General features: G+C 37.3%; 1 protein-coding gene across 1 annotated transcript in view; it reads left to right on the forward strand.

The window, feature by feature from the left end:
- The window catches only part of PCTP (phosphatidylcholine transfer protein), a 132,576-nt gene extending 109,817 nt beyond the window's left edge, over positions 1-22,759 (forward strand). Inside the window, exons 8-10 of the mRNA XM_033183580.1 lie at positions 14,436-14,507; positions 19,894-19,981; positions 22,636-22,759. The gene's annotated coding sequence lies outside the window, so the exon portion shown is untranslated. The remainder of the gene's footprint in view (positions 1-14,435; positions 14,508-19,893; positions 19,982-22,635) is intronic.
- Positions 22,760-23,046: the final 287 nt, after the last annotated feature.

Raw genomic sequence — 23,046 nt, forward strand, 5'->3', positions numbered from 1 at the left:
TTTAATTTTAAAGATAAAGAGAACTGGAGCTCAAAGAAGTGTACTTATTGGAGATTACAGAGTTCATAAATGAGCTATTTAACCTATCCAGTATTAAAAAGCTAGTCTATCTGTTTCTATGGGCTGTGCAGTTTCAACCATAGCATACAGGATGCTAAGGCTGGGGGGAAACTGGAAGGCATTTGATCTAATTCTGTCACCTTGCTAAGAGGAAAGCTGAGGCTCATGGTTAACCAAACCAAACCAAACCAAAACATACACATTCACACTGAACATCCATAGGAGAGCACAGATAGAATCTGTATCTCTCTTGACTTTGTTTTTTCGATTATCATATGTCATTTTAATCCTCTAGTAAAGAGTAGCAGCAGTGACTTAACAGATTTTTGTTTCCATCGCTGCTGCTGCTTAACCCCTTTGAGCCTCAATTTCTTTTTGTGTAAAAGGGGAACATCTCAACATTTTGTTGAGATGAGGTATGCAAAGTCCCTGGCTGCAGTGAGCAGTCAGCAATAAGTGCTATTTATTGGGCCAGGATTCCAACTACTTTCATAAAAATAGCAGGAACGTCAAATGGAAAGCTGACTTGATGGTAGGGGAGGTTTCTACCCACCAACTAATTCCACGTTTCTCAACCCTGCACTGAATGTTAAAATCACCTGGGGAACTTTTGAAAAGTTATGATGCCTGGTCCCAACCCCATGGAGCCTGGTTTATATAGGGACAAGATATCTATAGGTTTTTAAAGTTTCTCCAGGGGATTCTAATGACCACCCAGGGTGGAAAAGCATGGAGCTAACTGGGGTGCAGGACCAGTGTCCTCATAGGAAGTCAAAGGTTTGGTGACAAACAACCACTGAAGCACATTTTCAAGGTGAGATCCATTGGAATGTATATTCCTATCCTTAATTTAGTTTAAAGTGATGAGTATCTTTTTATTTTTGCAAAGAAAAAAAAAAACAGATTTTTAAAAATTTTGCACCACCCACCATTGCCAAAAGTGGCCATCCAGTGGTCATAGCTGAACCATTCTTGTAGCAAGGAATTCTGGAAAACTTCAGGGCATAGAGTCTTCTGGGACAGGGTGGGAGTGGAAATGCATGACTGAATGGTAAATAAAACCAATTTTCTTGTTGCTGGCTTTCTGGCTACTTAATGTAAAGCCATAATTATTTCCATAGCAACACACTCATCACATACAACATGAATATGTAGATTCCCCAGAGGGAAGATGGAATAAACTATGTCTTTGTACACTTCACTTGAAAAAGTAAAATAAAGCTTGTATAATTCCAATCCACAGTTGCAGAAACAGGATTTTACATCCATGTAGATAATTATTCCAAATTCATCTATAACCACCAGAAATGAATGATGGGCTCACTGAGACCATAGAAAAATACCCTATGGAGTAGTGCACATCCATGATTTTGTTTTCCATGGTTTTGGTTGCCCATGGTCAACTACAATCCAAAAATATTAAGGTATTTAAAGAGAGAGCACAAGAGTGGGAGTGTAAACACACATTCACATAACCTTTATTGTGGCATATTGTAATAATTGCTCTATTTTATCATTAGTTATTAATGTTGACCTCTTACTGTGCCTAATTTATAAATTAAACTTTATCATAGGTACATATGTATAGGAAAAGAAACAAGAGTACAAGGTTCAGAATGCCAAATCTGAAAATCCGAAATCTGAAATGCTCTAAAATTTGAAATGGTTTGAGTGCCAACATGATATTCATTGGAGCATTTTGGATTCTGGATTTTTGGATTTGGGATGCTCAAGCAGTGCAAATATTCCAAAATCCAAAAAAGTCTGAAATCCTAGGCACTTCTGGTCTCAAGAGTTTTGGATAAGGGATACTCAACCTGTATGAATAGGGTTCAATGCTATCTGCAGTTTCAGGCATTCACTGGGGGTCCTTGAAACATATCTCCCATATAGAACAAGATAGGGACTACTGTAACTGATACGTATGTGTATGTGTGTTGTGAAAGACAGAGACAGAAACAGAAAAAGATAAAGAGACATAGAAAGACTTGAAATTATAGTACATGGAGATTTTTAGAGGGAAATCCATGTCATTAGTAGCATCCTTTCAGAATTAAAGCTCTCAAAGTACTCTGATTACTGAAGCACTTGAGACATTGGTACTAGATGGGCTCGCGGCTTGGAGATTACACTACAGGCTGTGGATCATGCAGGGAAAGAAGAAGAGTAGTAATGTGATTGTGGAACTTCCACAGAGGAGAGGTTGTGGGTAGCCATCTGGTGAGAAGGATTCAACGGAGTTGAGTGAGCATGAAGGTGTCTCCGAATATTTTAATTGAAGTCTTACTGTGGCTTTTATGCAGATTATATTTTTACTGAGTTTGAGTTGGAAATGGAGATGCGATAAAACTTTCTTGAGTCACTACTACTTGGTATTGCCACTGAGAAGAGCTCTCCAGTTTTCTCCTTTACCTCTTTAATGCCAAGGTTTATGGTTTCGAAGCTTCTCTAGGATCTATTATTCTGGATCTCAGGTGGATATTCCAAGTGAGGAGGGGTCCATCATACCTTGGGTGAGATCTAAGTAATGAGCACAGAGACTATCCTGGATTTCCTGGAAGAATCTCAATTCCGATCATTCCTCTGTGATTCCACAAGGAATTTTTAGATTGGGTATGCTAATTACTTGTACAGAAATCATTGTGTCTAGAGATATGACATGGTGATTCTCACTCTGGCTGAATCTGTTTTAATGTTCTCTCTCCTTATATCTTTTCCTATACTCCCACATAAACACAAAAGCATCTCCATCTACCTACCTACCTACCTACCTCTTCACCTCTACCTACCTATATAGCCAATTCTCTTTATTGAAATATAGATGTAAGCATGTGTGTATATAGAAAAAATATAAGTACACCTCCCATATTCAGAAAACTTGTATTGAATATGTATTATGCACAAGGTACTTTCATATACTCTTAAAATATTCAATGAATAAACAAAGAAAAAGTCTTTGTCCTTGTGAACTTTGTATTTTGGGGGTTAGGGGGAGCAATAGGCAATAAACAATAACTATAATAAACAAGTTACAATAAGAGATACACAAAAAATTAGCGTGGGGCAAACGGAATGAGGCATGGTGGCAGGTTGCAATTTTAAATAAGGGGGTCAGGAAATTCTACAGTGAAGTTACACTTGAATAGGTACAGGAGTATATTATCCAGGACTGGCTCTTGAACCTCAGAGCAAATGGGAAGTGTTTGGTTTAAGTTATGTGTTTTTTCCATTGCCGTATTTTCACTGAGATGTTGGAAGTCCCAGGAAACTATATTGTTATATCAGTTCTTCAGTGGGCAGAAATCTGACTGAGAAAAGCCAGAGCCTAAGTTAATCAGAAAGAGACTGCAAAGAGCCAGGCTTTAGTTTAAAAAGTGAAGAACCAGACTGGAGAGATCAAGACCAGATCTTGATGACAGGTTGGCGTCAGCTTGGAGGCGTGAAGAAATTGGACAATTTGTGGTCAGCAAGTCAGGTTGCATCATAATTCCTAGTCTGCACAAGAACTCAAGGGAAAGAACAAATAAGTTTTCTGGTTCTATTTTCAGTTTTTTTGCTCTCTGCTTTATGGATTTCAGACTCTTCAAAGATACTCTTTAGTGGCTTTGTTTCCAAATGAAAACCAGAAAAATGATGCTGGAATTTCATAGAGGCAGCAGCAGATGGAAGAGGGCTCCTCCTGTCTACAACCCTGGGAATATTGTTTCTGATTGTAAACCAACTAACTGCAACATGAGAAGACACAACTAACTGTAGAAGTTGTGTGCAGTTAGTTGTGTCTAACTAGAGAAGACCAACTAACTGCAAAATGGAAAGCACAGATGGTGTGATGGTGTCCTGCCGAAGCCGAGAAGACACAAATAAAATTGAATTATTTACTGTTTGTAAGAGAGTGTTCTAAACCCAAGGCACCGATTCATAGATGCTATTATGGCCCTGTAAACACATTAAAAATCAAGTACAGATTCTGTTACATGTACCCAGTCCATCTTACAATGGTAAAGTCCAGAAATTGTCAACAGCCTAAAAGAATTCTAACTGCTCGTTGTATTAATGATGTGTAATAATATATAATATTTATAATATTTTATACTATAATAATGTTATATTATCTTATTTCTTCTAGTCTTGATCCTGTTTGTTTTCAGGTCTTATCCATGAGGGCATTTAAAATATGTTCTGATTATATTTAAGGATGATTGCACTGCATGAAATCCTTCAGGGGTCTCACATTTCCTTTAGGATAAGATTCAAATGGCTTATGAAGCACTAGGAAGTCGTTTTGATCTGCCCCCCACATCTACCTCTCCAGACTTATCCTGTGCCACTGTCCCACAGGCATCCTTCCTGCTGCCGGAACAGCTTTATGCAGTTCCACGAATAAACCGTAGTGTTCCATGCAGCAGTGTCTTTGCTCACGATAGTTCCTTTGTCTAGAACATTCTTCCTGCCCTCATCCACCAGACTGGATTTATCTCTTCCTCCACATAGTTCTTTTAACCTTTCTTTCTCAGTCAGACTGAATTGGGATCTGAGTCCTGTAAGACCTCAGGCAAACCTCTCTCATGGCTCTTACCAGCTTGAAATGTTAACAGTTGCTCTTTTTGTTTCTTATGCCAAAGACAAGGAATTTCTTGAGAGTAAAATTGAAATGATCTCTTACCCCAGCTTCTAGAATAGTATAATAGTGCTTAGTATATATAGTGGCTCAATGTATATGTGTGTATGTGAAATTAAATTGAAGCACTGAAGGTCTCAAATATTGCAATATCCACAAGGTAATGACTCTGGGAACTTTCTGGCAATCATTACACTAATGTCAGTGACAGAGATAGAGCTCAGTAAGTTATAACTATTATTTTAAGAAGCAATTTTTCAGGGTCAGCAGTTTACCATGAGATCCTACTGACTTTCTCCCTAACCCACAGGAGACATATTTGAGAGAGGAAGCGATAAATGGCTTTTCAATTCCATTTACTTCCACAGTTTGTAAACGCTACATCCCCACTGTTTTCATATAAACTCCAACCCGCATAGACATCGTACTATACATGTAATTTATCACCTTGTAACATGGCAGAATAGTTTGTCTTTAATCTAAGATGGACCAGCTAACAACTCTAACTGTGCAAGGCCATTCTGTGTCCAAATTAGAAAGCAGGTGAAATCTGTGCAATTATAGGACACACATCTGGACCTGGCTCTTCTCTCTATGCCTCCATTCCATTTGCCCAGGCTCTGGGTCCCCAGCAGTGTGTCCTGTGCAAAGCTGACCTCCATTGCTACACTACTGCTTGCCCAAACCTTCCCGCCTTGAGGCTCTTTTCAGTGCTTCTGATTTGCCAATCTATTGAACTAATTACTGTTAAGCCAATGCCATAGATTCATAGAAGCTTAGAGTTTTAACCCTTGAGGTCTAATGCAGGACCTTCATTTTACAGAGGAGAAATAGAAGGTCTGGAGAAAGGGAGGTAACCAGCCCAAATTCATAGAGCGGACAGGCAGAATTATTATCTGGGTTCTCCCTGACATTCCAGTATAGTCCCACCGACCTAAACTCTAATCCCTGCTCAGCCATTTACTGATACAGTTACGGAAAACTTGCTGAAACTCTCAAAGTCTTTGTCCTTGTCCTCTGTAAAATCCAGGAAATGGTAACTTCCAACTCACAGGGTTGTTATAAAGGTTAAATAACAATATATAGGCCGGGCACAGTGGCTCACGCCTATAATCCCAGCACTTGGGGAGGCCGAGGCGGGTGATCACCTCAGGTCAGGAGTTGGAGACCAGCCTGACAAACATGGTGAAACCCTGTCTCTACTAAATACAAAAAATTAGCCGGGCTTGGTGACGCATACTTTAATCCCAGGTACTTGAGAGGCTGAGGCAGGAGAATCCCTTGAACCCGGGAGGCGGAGGTTGCGTTGAACCAAGAATGCGCCATTGCACTCCAGCCTGGGCAACAAGAGCAAAACTCCATGTCAAAAAAAAAGACATATATCACGGATTTAGCACAGCTTCTAACGTGCACTAAACACTTAATAAATGCCGAAGAAATTGACCCGTTTCATGCCAGGCTGGGGCCTTGGAGCAGGATCTTAGGGAAGATGCTTTAGAGCAGGGTTCCCTTTTAGCCTTCAGCTCAGCCAGTAGATGTTTATTTTGACCACTTCCAGTAGTGCACTTTGCTCACAGGTCTTTCAAGATAAACGGAACGTCCCTAATAATTAATGTTTTGGTTATGTGCCCACTTGAGAAGAGATGCCACTTCAGCCTCTTCTCTCTCCGTGGTGCAGCCCTGTCCTAGCGTCTCTCCATCCGGGTTCCCCGCGGACTCCCAGGACGGCGTCCACTGCCTCTGCGACTCTGTGGAGGGTTTCCGCGGGATGCTCAAGGGGGCAGTGTGGTCCTGCTGAAGAGGGCCGCCTCGCCTCGAGGAACGCCTTGGCCATTTTCACAGGAAAATGTTTACCCTGGAAATTAAATTATATTTGGGATTTTGGGTTTCCCCTCCCCCACCCCGCCGTGGGAGGTTTCGGAAAGTTACTGTGGTGCCCAGCGCAGTCAGAGGCCTGTCAGCATTTCAGCTCCGCGCGGCGGGCCCTGCGGCCTCCTTCAGCACCTGGGACCCCCGGGACCCCGGGCGTGTGAGGGCCGCCACCCCCCCGCCCCACTCCGCCACCGTGAGGCCCCTGGCTCCGCACCAGCCCAGCAACACCCCCTCCCCCTGTTCTCCCATCTTTAGCCACTTTCGGATCAACAGCTTAAGATGAATTTAAAACTTAAGTTGGATGGTTTGAGAGGGTTGGGATGTGTGTGTGTGTGTGGTGTGTGTGTGTGCCCAAATATTTCTGAGAAAGTGCTCTTGAAATGCGCCCTGTGTATCCATGGATTCATGCATATTCATAGCCTGTTCCTTTCTGTAGGTTCAGGTTTTTCTTTTCTGCAAACGAGGCATTAAATGAATTCTAAGGTCTCTTGCAGCTCTGACATTCCAGAGTTCTAGATATATAAGAATAGAGAGGAATCTGTGAAAAAGCCCAGCCCTGGGGAACTCCTTCCTTTCTCTGTGGCTTTACACAATGAAACCATCACCCAATGCTCTTGATAACTTAAAGATGAAAATTTCCTGTTCTCCAGATATCCTGCTCAATTCACCTATCATTTACCACCAAATATAGATTCACTGCACTTTGTCCGGTGTCAGGGACAGGGGTGGCTTCTGCACATAAAGTGGAGAAGAAAACAGGTACAGTTCCTGCTCTCATGGGCCTTGAGGATTCGTGGGGATATAGATGCTACATAAATAATCACACATAGAGGAGGTGAAATTAAAATTGGAGGTGAGTGCTGTGCAGGGAAAGTAAAGGGTAAAATACACTGTAAAGATGATCTAATTTAGCATTAGGGATCAGTGAAAGGGGAAGTGATTTTCTAGCTAAGATATAAAGGACAGATGGAAGGTGGCCAAGCAGAGTGTCTGTGTGGCACATGATGTGTAAGAACCTAATTACTGCCATAGAATGGCTGTTTGAGAGTGATAAACCCCCTGTTTTGGCATCCAAGGAAGAAATTAAGTCACTCTAATTCTCAGAGAATGCTTATAGCAAAGTCCATGATAATTTTTGTAGGTAGTTTATATTGTTAAAGATTAAGAGCATCTCACAGTGAGAAGAAACCTCAGAGGTCACCTGACTCAAATCTGTTCTGATTTAGGAATCTCCTTCAAAATATGCTATACAAGTATCAAGATTCTGCCAGTAGTCTCAGCTACTCAAGAGTCACTTTTCCCACTCTTGACAAGTTATTTTCCTTCCATTGAGTTCTTATATTCCCATTACTTAGATTTTCCTTGCTAGACTGTAAATTCCATAGGGCAGGAATTTTATCTTCTTTGTTCAATGGACGTTATCTCAAGTGTCATGAACAGGGATTGTCATGTAGTAGCCTTTCAAAGCACATTTATTGGATGAATTCGTTGAGACTAAAATAGGCCTCCCTAAATTTTTGCTCATTAGCCTTAGTTCTGCTCTCTAGAACAACAAAGAACAAATCTAACATCTTATGTAAGGACAGTCTTATGGTCATTTAAAAATAGCTCTCATTTTCTGGTTATTCTCTTCTCTCTGCTAAATATTTCCAAGTATGTAGTTTTGGAACTCTCAACATTTTGATCACTAATTGGGATTCAATTTGACATGACAGGTCACCTGATGTGTTTTGGCTCCGTGGCCCCACCCAAATTTCATCTTGCTTGTAATCCCCAGGTGTTGAGGGAGAGACTTGGTGAGAAGTGATTGGATCATGGGGTCGTTTTCCCCTATACGTTGTTCTGCTGATAGTGAGTGAGTTCTCAGGAGAGACGACAGTTTTAAGTGTGGCATTTCCTCACTCTTTCTCTCTCTCTCCTGCTGCCATGTAAGACATGCCTTGCTTCCTCTTTGCCTTCCACCATGATTGTAAGTTTCCTGAGGCCTCCTTAGCCATATGGAACTGTGAGTCAATTAAACCTCCTTTCTTTATAAATTACCCAGTCTCAGGTAGTGTATTCATAGCAGTTTGAAAACAGACTAATACATCAACCAAATATGAATCTCCTTCCCTACATGATCACCTATCTATCATTGCTCTATTTTTGTTACATAAGTGTCTTTCTTTTACTCTTAACCTCTCCATACATTTTCCTATTTAATAAAGACTAAGCACAAAAATAAGTGAGTTTGGAGTTGCTGCTTTCGATTAGGACATTGAACATTGCAGAAGACTTTCACACTCACAGTAAACAAAACAAAACAAAATGCCAGAAATATAGCATATAACATATACTTACCTCTGTCAGTCAAGGTTCTCCAGAGAAACAGAGCCATTAAAGTGTATATGGAAAAAGAAAAAAGAGAGAGAGAGAGAAAATAAGGAATTAGCTCATGCAGTTATAAAGACTAAGGACCAATATTTGTGTTCAGTAAGCTGGAGACCTGGTAGAGCCAATGTGCACTTCTGGTATGAGTCTGAAGGCCTGAGAACCAGGAAAGCTGATCGTGTAAGTTCCAGTCTGAAAGCTGGCAGTCTAAAGACTCAAGAAGAGGTGATGTTTCAGTTTGAGTCCAAAGACTAATGTCTTGGCTCAAAGCAGTCAGGCAGGAAGAGTTCCCTCTTGTTCAAGGGAGGGTCAGCCTTTTTGTTCTATTCAGGTTTTCACCTGTTGGATGATGTCTATCCATATTACAGAGGGCAATCTACTATTCAGTCTACCAATTCAAACATTAATCTCATCTCCAAATAACCATATCCAGAATAATTTTTTTTTTTGGTTTGTTTTTTTGAGACAGAGCCTCACTCTGTCTCCCAGGCTGGAGTAGAGTGGTGAGATTTCAGCTCACTGCAACCTCCACCTCCTAGGTTTGAGCAAGTCTCATGCTTCAGCCTCCCGAGTCACTGGGACTACAGGTGCATGCCACCACACCCGGCTAATTTTTACATTTTCTTAGTAGAGACAGGGTTTCGCCATGTTGGCCAGGCTGCTCCTGAACTCTTGACCTCAAGTGAGCCACCCTTCTCAGCCTCCCCGAGTGCTGGGATTACAGGCATGAGTCACCATGCTCGGCCCAGAATAATGTTTCATCAACTATCCAGGCAACCTGCGGCCTAGTCAAGTTGACACATAAAATTAACCATCATATTACCTATCAGACTGTCAAAGAAAAGTGTGTGTAAGGAAGCTTTGAAGAATTAACACACAGTGAGAGATAGGACCTCATAGGTGAGCAATAGCTAGTGGCATCTTCTGGGAGGAGAGTAATTGGTTGGGTTTGTGTACAGGCAGAGAGAGAAGAAAGTTTTACCTTCACTAGGTCCAGAGGAACCTGTGGAACTAATGGCGATCATGAGAGCAGATGCGACAGATTAGGTTCAGAAAAACTCCTCATGCACTAATAGTTGGCTTGAATAATTATTCTTTCTAATACTTATCCCCTCCACAATTTTGCTGTGAACTGACAGTGAAGGCAGGACCAAAACCAAGAAAGAACTTATTCACTCTCAAACATTCTTCGGGTTTGGAAACTGGCCTTAACCCATTCAATCCAAAGGTGATAACTGTGGCCCAACCCCTTACTGGCTTCAGGATCAAACACTGATAATGAGACGCAAACCCAGAATCATCAGTGCCTACAGCCACAGAGCTGGAAGTTGGGAATCGTGCTAACCAGAAATGTATTTGACTTTTTAATGCTGGGGTCCAATCCCAAATTAACTTATCTCATAATAAAATGTAAATGATCACTCTCTCAATTTAGGTATCACACATAGAAAAGAGTTCATACTTACTGGAATAAATCAAACAAAAAGTGGTATAACTCAGTCTCCATTGTAATTCTATGCACAATTTAATACAGGAAAATATTATGAGATGTGAAGAAGATAATATCTATCATCAAAAAATAATTTAACAAAAACACAGAGTAACTAGATGTTGCAACAAGCAGACAAGGAGTTACATATTATTATAATAATGTTTTAGGATGTATAGGAAAAGATGAAAAAGTAAATGAATAAGCCAAGATCTTAAGAGAGGTTTGGAAAGTATTAAAAAAAGAGCCAAAATAGAAATTCTGCAGCTAAAAAGTACAGTAGCTAAAATAAATACATATTACATGGCTGAAAAGGAAATCTCTAGCTCCAGATGGTTTTACTGACAAATTCTACCAAACATTTGAAAAATAGCACTAGGGTCAGGTGCGGTGGCTTACGCCTGTAATTCTAGCACTTTGGGAGGCCGAGCTGGGTAGATCATCTGAGGTCAGGAGTTCAAAACCAGCCTGGCCAACATGGGAAACCCCATCTCTACTAAAAATACAAAAAATAGCTGGGGGTGGTGGCGGGCACCTGTACTCCCAGCTACTCAGGAGGCTGAGGCAAGAGAATTGCTTGAACTCAGGAGGTGGAGGTTGCAGTGAGCTTGGATCGTGCCATTATACTCCAGCCTGGGCAACGAGAGCGAAACTCTTGTCTCAAAATTAAATAAATAAATAGAAATAAAAAATAGCACTAATTCTACACAGTATCTTCCAAATATTAAAAGGAGAGGAAAGATTCAGTTCATTTTATAAGTCGAACATTACCCTAACACTAAGATCAAACATAGACATAGATCAATGCCAAAAAAACAAAACTATAGACTAATATTTCTCATTATCGGAGATTCAAGAATTCAAAAAATTTTAGCAAATTGAATTCATCCATATAAAAGTATACCATAACCAAGAAGAGTTTATCCAGGAATACAAAGACTGGTTTTGTATTCAAAAAAATTATCAATATAATTTGACATATTACAGTGGATTTTGGTTTATATTAACTAAAATTTATATTTATTAGTTTATACATAAACAGTTTAAATAAGAAAGACTTCATGATCATGTCAAATCATGCAGAAAAACCATTCAAAATTGAATATAATGTGACCTAAATTATACTCATTTTTATACCAATTTGGTCATAAAGTGTAACCTTTAGTATCTTTCATTGAGAAAGGCACCCACAAAAGCAAATGTACCTAGGGCTTATGAAAGTCACAAAGCAATCCTACTCTGGAATTATATAGATAATAATTAGTTGGTAATCTTAAACAAGTTATATCACTGTAATGTATCAATTTGCTTCCTTATCTATACAATGGGGATAATTAATAGATTTTATTTCATAGGAGTGTTGATTTTCAAAAGATTATACAAGCACCTAAAAGGTTATTATACTGCTTTTTGTATAAGGAATAACTATAAATGGTAGCTGCTCTTAAAATGCATATATATGATATGCTATGTACTTTGCTTAAACATTCTGTATTTTTAGTTTATCAGTTAAATTGGGTTAGGATATTTGTATTACAAGACATTATATGTTTTTGGAGATTCTTTTTCAGTTTCACAAAGTTTGCATAAGGTTTAAAAACTGCAGTTATACTTTTCATGCTAATTCCCATCCTAGCATTTATGCAAAGATCTGCAAAGATCCAACCAACTCCTGTGGGCTTTTTATGGGATGATGATTCTGTCACACACTTTCTATGGCACATAGGTCTCAGTTTTCTTCTCAGTAGGAGAAAATGACTTAGATTCACACACTTTTACTTTATACTTAGTCCTCTGTTTGTTTTTCTCCTCTATATAAAAAGCACTTAATGGTGGAAAAGCTTTTAAAGATAGAATTTGTTACCATTGGTCAGAGATTTTTCTCCATATGAAATTCATTGACCCTATTGGATCAAACTGGTCTGACTAGCGTCATGTTCTAATTTAGTAATTCTAAAACCCAGCTACAGAAGCAGAGGGTTGTTGCTTTTTAATACAAACCACTATCTCTCACTCTGCTGATTCAGGTTTCTTAGAGAAATTATTTTAAAAGCTCTCAGGTGATTCTAATGACTGACTAGATTTGGAAACCAAAGTCTTCTCTACTATCCAAACTATCACTCATGTGAAAAAGCATTGTTATTTTATGAAAATGGACTAGGGCGCCGGGCGCGGTGGCTCAAGCCTGTAATCCCAGCACTTTGGGAGGCCGAGACGGGCGGATCACGAGGTCAGGAGATCGAGACCATCCTGGCTAACACGGTGAAACCCCGTCTCTACTAAAAATACAAAAAACTAGCCGGGCGAGGTGGCGGGCGCCTGTAGTACCAGCTACTCAGGAGGCTGAGGCAGGAGAATGGCGTAAACCCGGGAGGCGGAGCTTGCAGTGAGCTGAGATCCGGTCACTGCACTCCAGCCTGGGGGACAGAGCAGGCCTCCGTCTCAAAAAAAAAAAAAAGAAAGAAAAAAAAAAAAGAAAATGGACTAGGGCAAGGGGAAGGAGCTCTGGCCATTGATGCCAAAAAAGCTCTTAGATACTATTTTTTCTTAAAAGTCTGATTATGTGTAGAGTGATGAAAATTTGTTTAACATAGTCATCTTAGTCATTACTGAGGCATGAATGACTTTGAGAATCTTATCAGTGCTATACATAGACCATTTCTCCAGGAAATTCAGAACACTTCACAGACAGTTTCAGAGAGTAAAGACTTTTTAGAATATTTCTTTATCAGAACTTTCAGAGGAGCTGAAATGGACTATGGAGGTTGTCTGTAAGGTGACCCACTCAAGTTCTCAGCTAGCACGTCGAATTGGATGCTATTGGGCAATACTGGAGGCCAACCACACTGCAGAGTTTATTCTACTACATTCAGCTGTCTTTTCTTTTCTTTTTAAAGGAGGATAATCCAATATATTATGTCCAAACTTTAGTTACTTGGCTCACAAATAATAATGGAAACCTCCCTTCTCAGAGAGTGACAGAAAATAAAATACAGGCTGTGGGAAAACTCTATACATCCTTGGGTCTCAGTTTTCTTCATAAGATGAAAGGACTTATTGGGTCAAAGCAATGGATTTATTTTTTTTTTTCTGACTATGTTTTTAATTTCAAAATATTTTAACCATACTAAATGAAATGATATAACAAACCTACATATATTTACCATCTGAATCAAAAAACCTTAATATTCTGCCATATTGGCTTCCAGTTTTTTAGAAGAGGTAAAATGGAACAACCACAATTGAAAATCACTGTATGTACTATCTTGATCTCATCTCCCTGCCTTCCAGAGGTAGCTACAATCCTGAAGCTGCTGTGTGTCATCATATTATTGTTTTTGACTTATATTACTTATATATCAAAAAATATAATACAGTATAATCCTACAAGTTTTGGAATTTGGGTTGAATCAAATTTTATCAGACTCGACATATTGTTTTGCAATTTATTTTTTCACTCAACTTTATATTTTTGAGATATTTTCATTTTGACATTTGTACCTCCAGTTCATACATTTTACGTGTTATATATTATTCTGTTGAAGTAATATATACTAAAATCTCGGAGTAAGTGTGAAATTCAGGTGCAATGGAATTTATCTTTGAAGAATAAGACAAGAGTATGTCTTCTTATCTCCAATACCCTTTCAGCATAATTTCATTGAACCCAACCCTGAAACAAAAGGGGCTGACAAAGAACTGGAAAAGTCTTGGTACTGTAACCACTCTCCTGGAATTTTATTCCAAATATAAGACCAAGAAACACTCCCATTGATACTTAAGCTGGGTCATACAACTTCACCAGGTACTGCCAAACCATAGATAGTGGGACCCAAGCATTGCAACTCTCATAACTAAAATCCTTATTTTACCTGGCTGAATGTTTGAACCTCATTTATTGTGTTTTAGAGAGATTTTACTGTATAATAATTAATTTATATATTCTCCTATTGATGAATATTTTGGTCATTTCTAATCACTCATTCCTAGTGTATTTAATATCATTTTATGTTTTCTTCTATCCAGGTCTGAGTATTTCTCTAGAGAATTCATCTAGGAGTGACACTGTTGAATAAACAGCTCTGCAGATCTTCTCCTGTAAGTGATTGCACCAATTTATTCTCCAACCAGCCATTATGGGCTGAATATCTGTGCCCTCCTCAAACTCATGTGTTGAAGCCTCAACCCCTAGTATGATAGTATCTGGAGGTGGGACCATTGGGAGGTAATTAGGTTTAGATTAGGTCACAAGGGTGGAGGCTTTATGGTGTCCTTATAAGAAGAGGAAGTGAAATGAGAGCTTTCTCTGTCAGCATGAACACAGAGAAGAGATCATGTGAGCACACGGAGAGATGGCAGCTGTGTGCCAGCCAGCAAGAGGGCCCTTACCAAGAACAGAATCTGTTGGCACCTTCGTCTTGGACTTCCCAGCCTCCAGAACGCTGAGAAATAAATGTCTATGGTTTAAGTCACCTAGTCTGCAGTATTTTGTTATAACAGCCTGGGCTAAGACACTAGAATTTACGAAACTTCTCATTGATCCACCACTTCATTCAGCATTTACTGGCATTGTCAGATTGATGCAAATCTGATAAATATAAAAAGGTATCCCATTTTGGTATTAATTTACATTTCCCTGATAACTGGGGAGGTGTAATATGTTTTAATGTTTTGGTTCCTTTAATTACCACCTGCAAATTAACTGTTTACAGATTTATCACATTTTTAAAAGAATAGTTGTCTTTTCATTATTGGTTATGTTCATATGTCATAGGTTTGTTTATAATATATTAACATATGAATTTATATTTTAAATATAACATATCTATTTATATAAACATATGTATATAACACATATATAAGTTTGTATAACATATATGTTATTTATATAAAACATGTTACCTACATATTTATAACATGTTATAAATATATTTATAGTTATATGTTATATATTACACATATAATATTAACATATAGTTATATTATTATATATAGCATTTATTTATATGCTATGTGTTATCTGTTATACACACATTAACACATATGTTAATATTCAACATAACATATATTTAAATTATAACATAAATTTATAACATATACATATTTTAACATATAAAACATGTATATATGTTGCATATTATAACATATGTTATACATCTAGCATAACATTAACATATATTATATGTATTAATATTACCTTTCAGTTTGTGGCTTGCCTTTTAATTTTGCTTATGGTGGTTTTCTGTCCTATACAAGTATTTACTTTAAAAACCTGTTGAAACACAAGCTATGTGCAGGAAATTGCACATAGCATAGGTGTACAGCATTAAGAACACACCTACGTAGCCAGCACCCCAGAGGCCCCATCATGCTCCCCCTCAACAAACCTTCCCACAAACTTAACCACTATCTATCTACACTGTCAACACTACTTAGTTGTGTCTGTTTTCTGAACTTCAAATAAATAGAATAGTGCAAAATACATTATATTCCTCAATATCATGCTACTTAAAGGTTTCTGTGGTTTTTTGTAAGGCCATAGTTTGTTCCTTCTCCTAATTCTATATTTTATTATTAGGATATACCATAGATTATTTTTTCTACTATTAATATACTTTTTCTTCTCAGTTCTTGGCTAATATGAATAGTTTTCCTATGAACATTCCTATACATGTTGGAGAACCTATGCAAACAGAACATTTTGGTTTGACATATAGCTATAAGTGGAATTGCTGGTCCTAGAGTCTGCACAGTGCTGCACAGTATTCCTAGTACTACACATTGTTTCAAAATTTTACACCAATCTCTACTTCTACCAGCAATGCATAAACCATCCTATTGCTCCACAACAATGCTGTCTTTTGATATTGACAATAATTTTCATTATAGCCATTCTTTATGTGGAGTATAGGCTCTTGGTAGTTGCAATACATATTTTTCTGGTGATGAAAGAAGCTGAATATCTTTAAAAATTCTGTTTATTGGAATTTGAATTTCCTCATCTTTTGTAAGGGCTGTTCAAGTCTTTGGTTTATTTGAGGGAAGATACATTTGTCTGTATTTATCTTTTCTTTGTATATTCTGGACCCAAATACTTAACATATACATGTTATATATGTATATGTATATTACATATGGCGTGTTATGTGTAAAACATACATAGGTATGTATATGTTGTACATGTATGTATATGTATGAATATGTATATTCACCCAGAAATATATATGCACATATGTAAGTATATATACATAATATATGATATATATTTTTTATATGTAGGAGTGAGGTGTATCACCTCACTCAGTGATCTGTCATTCATTCCCTAATGGCATTTTTTTCTTCACTGTATGACTTTTCTATGCTTTCTATATTTTATATTTACATATTCTGTGTTTTCTATATATCTTGAATCATAAAATTACCTTTTAAAAATTGAGGCATAGCTTAGTCACCGAAAGGCACACTTCAGTGCATAACTCAAAATTTCACACCTTGAACATGTCCAAGTAACCTGGCCCCAGATGAAGAAAGAGGATATCGCAAGTCCCAAGTCTTCTTTGCATTTCCTTCCAGTCACAGTTTTCCAGGTGGGGGGGTGGGGGGGGTCACTAACCTGACTTCTAAATCCATGGAGTGGGTTTTCATATTTTTACATTTAATATAAATAATGTGATACTTTTTGGGGGGGGGGGTCTGGTTTAGTTTGTTTAATAATAGGTTTTATTGTGTCTTAGTCCTTTCGGGCTACTATAACAAAATACCATAAACTCAATGGCTTATAAGAAACAGAAATTTACTCCTCACAGTTCTAGAGGCTGAGGAGTCCAATATCAGGGCACCAGCATATTCAGTGGCTGGTGAGGCTTCATTTCTGGTTCATAGATGACACCTTCTAGCTATGTCCACATAAGGTGGAAGGGAGAACGTAGATCTCTGGGGCTTCTTTTATAAGGGCACTAATCCTATTTATGAGGGTAGAAGCTTCCTGTCTTAATCACCTTTTTAAGTCCTCATTTCCTATTATTATCACCTCTGAGGTTAGGTTTACAACATATGACTTTTGCAGAGATGCAAACGTTTAGACCATAGCAGTTGCTTGTAGCAACTATTTTATTGTTAAATAGAATTCTCTTCTCTCAATATACCATAATGTATTAATCCTACTCTAGATGGATATTTTGATAGTTTTTATGTTGTAGCTATTACAAATAACACAGCTATGAATGATCAATCTTGCAGATTTTTTGAGAGAATATGTATGCATTTCTTAGGTGTAGAATTGCTGGTTTGCAGGATATGCATGTGTTAAGCATTAGTGGATACTTCCAAATAGGTTCTCCAGTCTTTCTTTTTTAAAGCCAATCTACACTCCCCTCAGCTGTCTTTAGACATTTGAAGAAGCCAGGCAAGTCCAGAAAACTAAAAAGCCCACCTACAGACTTGAAGGTGAAACAAATGGTTATGGCTTTGAACCATTGAGATTAAGAGTAGTTTGTTATACAATATTAGTGTCTCAATATACACCTGATAGACTTGCATTCTTGGAACAAACTCTCATTTGGTTATGTTATCCTTTTATATACCACTGAATTCTAATTGTTAATATTTAGACTAATTTTTAAAATTTTTGCATCTATGTTCATTAGTCTGTTGTCTTTTAAATTGCCTTTTTTTGTAATGTCCTTGTCAAATTTTAATACCAAGTTATGCTGACCTGATAACTTGAGATGAGAATATTCCCCTCCCCAATCCTAAACATTTCCTCCCCTAATCTCTGGAAGAGTGTGTGAGAAATTGGTGGTGTTTCTTCCTTAAATGTCAGGGAGAAATCACTGGGAAAGCCTTCTAGTCTGTGAGATTATTTAATAGAAAGAATTTAAATTATAGATCAATTTAATTAACATATATGAAATTATTAATATTTATTTCTTCTCATTTCAGTTTTGGGGATTTCTAGAAAGGTGTCAATTTCACTGAAATTCTCAAGTTTACCTATATAAAGTTGTTAATATCCTTTTATTATCTAGTAATATCTGCAACATGTATCTGTGGCGATGACTTCATTTTAATGTCTGATATTAAGGGGTTTTCCCCTTCTCTGTTTTTGATCAGCTTTTTTAGCTGAGTCCATTAACTTTATTAGCCTGTTTTGTTCTAAGAACCATTTTATTGTTTAATTTTTATATTAATAAATTTGTCTTCTATTTTATCAATTTGTTCACATTAAGATTTCTGGGTTTTTTTCCTCACTTCCTTGGGGTGTTTTTTTTTTTTTTTTTCAAAATTTTTAGATTGGATACTTTCATATTTTCTAATATATTCACTTTAAGCCTATAAATTTTATCATTAATAGCTTTAGCTTTACTTCACATTGTCTAATAGCAGTACTTTCATCATTAATTAGCTCAAATTCTTTGTATCATTTTTTGTTAATTCTCTTTTGATGTGGATTATTTGGAAGTATATTGACTATTTTTTAAAGAGTAGAAATTTTCTGGTGATCTGTTTGTTTTCAATTTGTTGGTACATTCTCCTGTGGTCAGAAAACAGGCTCTGAATGATGTATCTATCCTTGTTCTGTGTCCCGAGCAAAGAACAGGTTCAGGGTATAAAATTATGGCGCCATCTTCAAATTGTGAGTTGCAGCGTCTTGTGGTTCTTTGAGTTACCTAAGAGTCAGAAAGAGAAAAACCAGGCTGAATTATATTCTTCCCCTGCCCTATTTTATTTTCTTTACAGCACATATACCTTATCTGTTTTACTTACTAGGTTTTGGTGTACGAGTTTTTTAAAAAGAATTTCACACCCCAACTCTACTAAAAATACAAAAATTAACCGGGCATGGTGGCGTGTGCCTGTAGTCCCAGCTACTTGGGAGGCTAAGGCAGGAGAATCACCGGAACCAGGGAGGCAGAGGTTGTGGTGAGCTCAGATCACACCATTGCACTCCAGCTGGGCGACAGAGCAAGACTCTGTCTCAAATAAAAAAGAAAAAAAAAACCAACAGAATTTCGCTGCTGAAAGTGTTTATAAACCATTGTATTATTAGAATACCCTGCAGTAGTCTTGTTATAAAGTTTCATTATTCTATATATTTTGCTACTAGCAAAAATCATATTACCCTGCTGGGTTCAGAATGATCTAATCAGGTTAACATGGTATGCTGACCTCCATACAGTTGATTCATTAAACTGATCCAGTTACATTATTATTATGTTAATGTACATGTATGATCTATGTGTGAATGACCGGATGGACCTCTGCTAAGTTTTATAAAAACCAATATAGATAGTAATCAAGTAATCTACAAAAAAATTCAACCCATCCTAAAAATCAAAGATATGCATGTTAAAGCAGCAGTGTCATATAATTTTCTTTCTTTATCAGAATGGCAAAGATTAAGTATTTTTATATACTTCTAGTGAGAATCTGTATTTAAAATTAGTTGGCTTTTTTTTTTTTTTTTTTTTTTTTTTGTCTAAAGAAGGAGCTGGACCAGAGTCAGGTGTCACAAACTCAAATGCTTACAAGAGCCAGAAAAGGGAAATCAGATTGACATTTCTCTTTCCCAGGTAAGCACTCAATTTTGAAAACTTTCTATAAAGTTCTAGGAGTGTATCTAAAAATAATGAATAGAGCCAGTATGTATTTCAAGTATAAGACAACAATTAGATATACTCAGACATGAAGCATTTCAGCACCAAACAACCCTTCTTATCCCAAATATACACATGCACTTGGTGACAAGTTCTGCTTTAAAAGCATAAAGCAAAAAAAAAAAAAATTAAATGAGAACTGAAGGAGCCATAATAAAAAAGTATTAGTGGTGTGTACTGAATCTTTTTAAATCTAAAACTAATATAAGCCAATTATGCAAATAATATTTATGGAACAGATTACTCATGTGACAAAATATAATAAAGATAATGATAAACATAATAAAATTAGTTCAAAAATTTAAAAATGCAGTTAGAAGAGGTAGGAGAAGTTGTGAGATTTTTCTTTGATAAAGTCAATTGATAGGGTCAAAACAGAAATTTGCTAAAAAAATCAAAGACATAATGATTTCAACTTTTAAAGAGCTTTTCATCAGTCTTAGAGGGATATTTTTGGAAAACAAGAAATAAGGTCATTATCTTCTCCCCCTTCTATGAAAATCAAGTCAAAATAAATGCTTTTATGCAAAATCACTGCATGATCTTTTTAAAATAAGTTTTTGAATCCGTTTACTATTCTATGCATATAAAGATGATATTTGATATGATAGTCCCCTAATAATAATGGATATTTCTTGGTGGAAGATTTAAGGTGACAAAGGTGTTTTCTTCTTTCTACTGTTCTCCATGTCTAAAATTATTTAAAAGGATCAGGCAATAATGTGACAAGAACTTTAACTCACCATTTTTTCTTCTGCAAATAAAAATAAAGCAAATATCAAACAAACACATAAACAAAATTGTGTGCTTCATTCCATATACTAATTGTGACTCAAATGATCATTGAGATGTCTGTAATTCTAAACCATATCAGGCTGGTTCTAACTAATGAGCGATAAGAAAACTCATGAGACAGCTGTCCTTGCCCCTCAGAGGACATCCCATCTCCTATCTACTCTGGCCTTGGGATTGGAGCTAGCCTCCCTTCTGCCTCTACCCAGTAGCTGCCTTTTTCTTCTGCTGTCTCTGTGTAAAGGTTCTTTCGTGGTCTTATGTAAATTGGAATTTAAATCCTACAAACTACATTGTGAGACCAATGGATTGGAAGAGATCTTTCCTCCCTGCCTACTTCTCCCTTGAAGGGAACCGTATTTATTGCTTTAATTAGAGCACCAAGCTGTAGGAGTAAATGCAAGTCTTCAGCACTTCTCCTGACAGCTTCAAATTGGGGAGGCAACTTGGAAAACTTCTGTTGCAACAATGCCAGCTGGATAATTAGTACTATGTGGCTAACAGTTTAAAAAAGCTGGGAGGGGAGATGAGAATTAGTGTAAGCATCTTTAACACACTTTAATATTCTAAAATGGGTTTCCAAAAACGTTGCTGCTGAAATGTTTGCAAGATTTTTGTTAAATGTGACTTCATGTATTAATGTTCTTTTTGTGTGGAGGGAGGAGGAGGTGTTGACATTCATCTAACCTGCAGCAAGTGTCATTGGATTGCTGAGCTGGCTTTCTCTCTGTGTTGAAAGGAAAGAATAATTCCCTCCAATTATTCCTCCAGAGAGAATTCAATTCGCCAACTGATTAAGGCAAGAAAAGACAAAGTTTCTCAAGGAATTTTGGGAATTCAGCAGGGTCTGAATAAGTCATAAGTTATTAAGATAATAACCTGTAGTGTGTCCAGGGTGATTTCCAAAATTGCTAATGACTGCTGAGGTACAGCCCAGGCCAATCAGAATAGAAGCATGGCATTATGCTGTACAGGTACACGATACTTCAATATTGTCTCTGGTTGCATCTCCTTTTTGCATACAATGTACTTCTGCTTGTTTAGAAAGAAGGATAGAAGCTTTTGGTGGTCTCTCTAGAAGATGAAACTGTTTATAGTCAGATTTAACTACTTTTTGTAAATTTTGAACACGATCATCTTTGACTCACTTATTCATTCAACAACCACAACATTGAAGCCACTATGTGCTGAACAGTAAAGCTTCAAAGACAGACAGCAAAGACCACAATGCCTGCCTTTATAGGTTTATGTTTTAAAGCAGGGATCAGTAAACATTTTTTGTAAAGACCCAGAAAACAAATATTTTCAGCTTTGCAGATATATGGTACCTGTCACAACTATTCAACTCTTCTGCTGTAACATAAAAGTGGCCATTGGCAATACATGAACAAATGAATGTTGGAGTGTTCCAATAACACTTTCTGGATACTGGATATTGAATTTCATATAATTTTTACATGTCATGAAACACCATTCCTCTTCTGAATTTTTCTGACCATTTGAAAATGTTAAAAACCATTCTTAGTTGATAGGCAGTACTAAAACTTGTGGGTGTCTAGATTTGATCCATGGCCTGCAGGGTCCCTGATCTAGAGAGTTGACAGTGGAGAGGCTCAAGTCACTAGGGTCAATTGGCTGATGTTGAAAGTGAAGTGATAGAACACCATCTGGCATAGATGACTGCACGCCCATCGATGTGTGAATTGAAGAACCTTGGTACTGGAAGAAACCTCAGAGAGGCCTTGAATGACTTTAAAGGGTATTTGCTTCACTTTCAGGTCATTTTCAACCAACTGACCCAGTCATCTTCAACGGCAGGACTTGGAAACTTCCCAAGGCAGCCCACTTTATTGTTGGAAAGAGACATTTTCATTAAATGTGTACTTTTATTTCCTACAAACATATGAATAAATAAAGACTCTGAATCCCAGTAAGACTTAGGATCCTTATTTTGCGATCTTTGGCAGGCCTCAGAGAATGAATGTAAACAACTTTTCCACAAGACATATATTACAGACAGTTATCCCATCACTTGTAAGTCTTTGGCTATATTTTTTGCCAATTTTTGGTCACATAATTTGTTTTTTCTTATTGGAAGTCTGAAAAGGCATGGTTCTAGGTTTCCTATTCTTTCCGATTCCCTCAAGTATTCAATACTAGCTCATTTGTTTACAGAATGGAGAAAATGA

The sequence above is a fragment of the Trachypithecus francoisi genome, unplaced genomic scaffold (genome assembly GCF_009764315.1).
Source record: "Trachypithecus francoisi isolate TF-2019V2 unplaced genomic scaffold, Tfra_2.0 Lachesis_group20, whole genome shotgun sequence".
In the NCBI taxonomy this organism is placed as follows: domain Eukaryota; kingdom Metazoa; phylum Chordata; class Mammalia; order Primates; family Cercopithecidae; genus Trachypithecus; species Trachypithecus francoisi.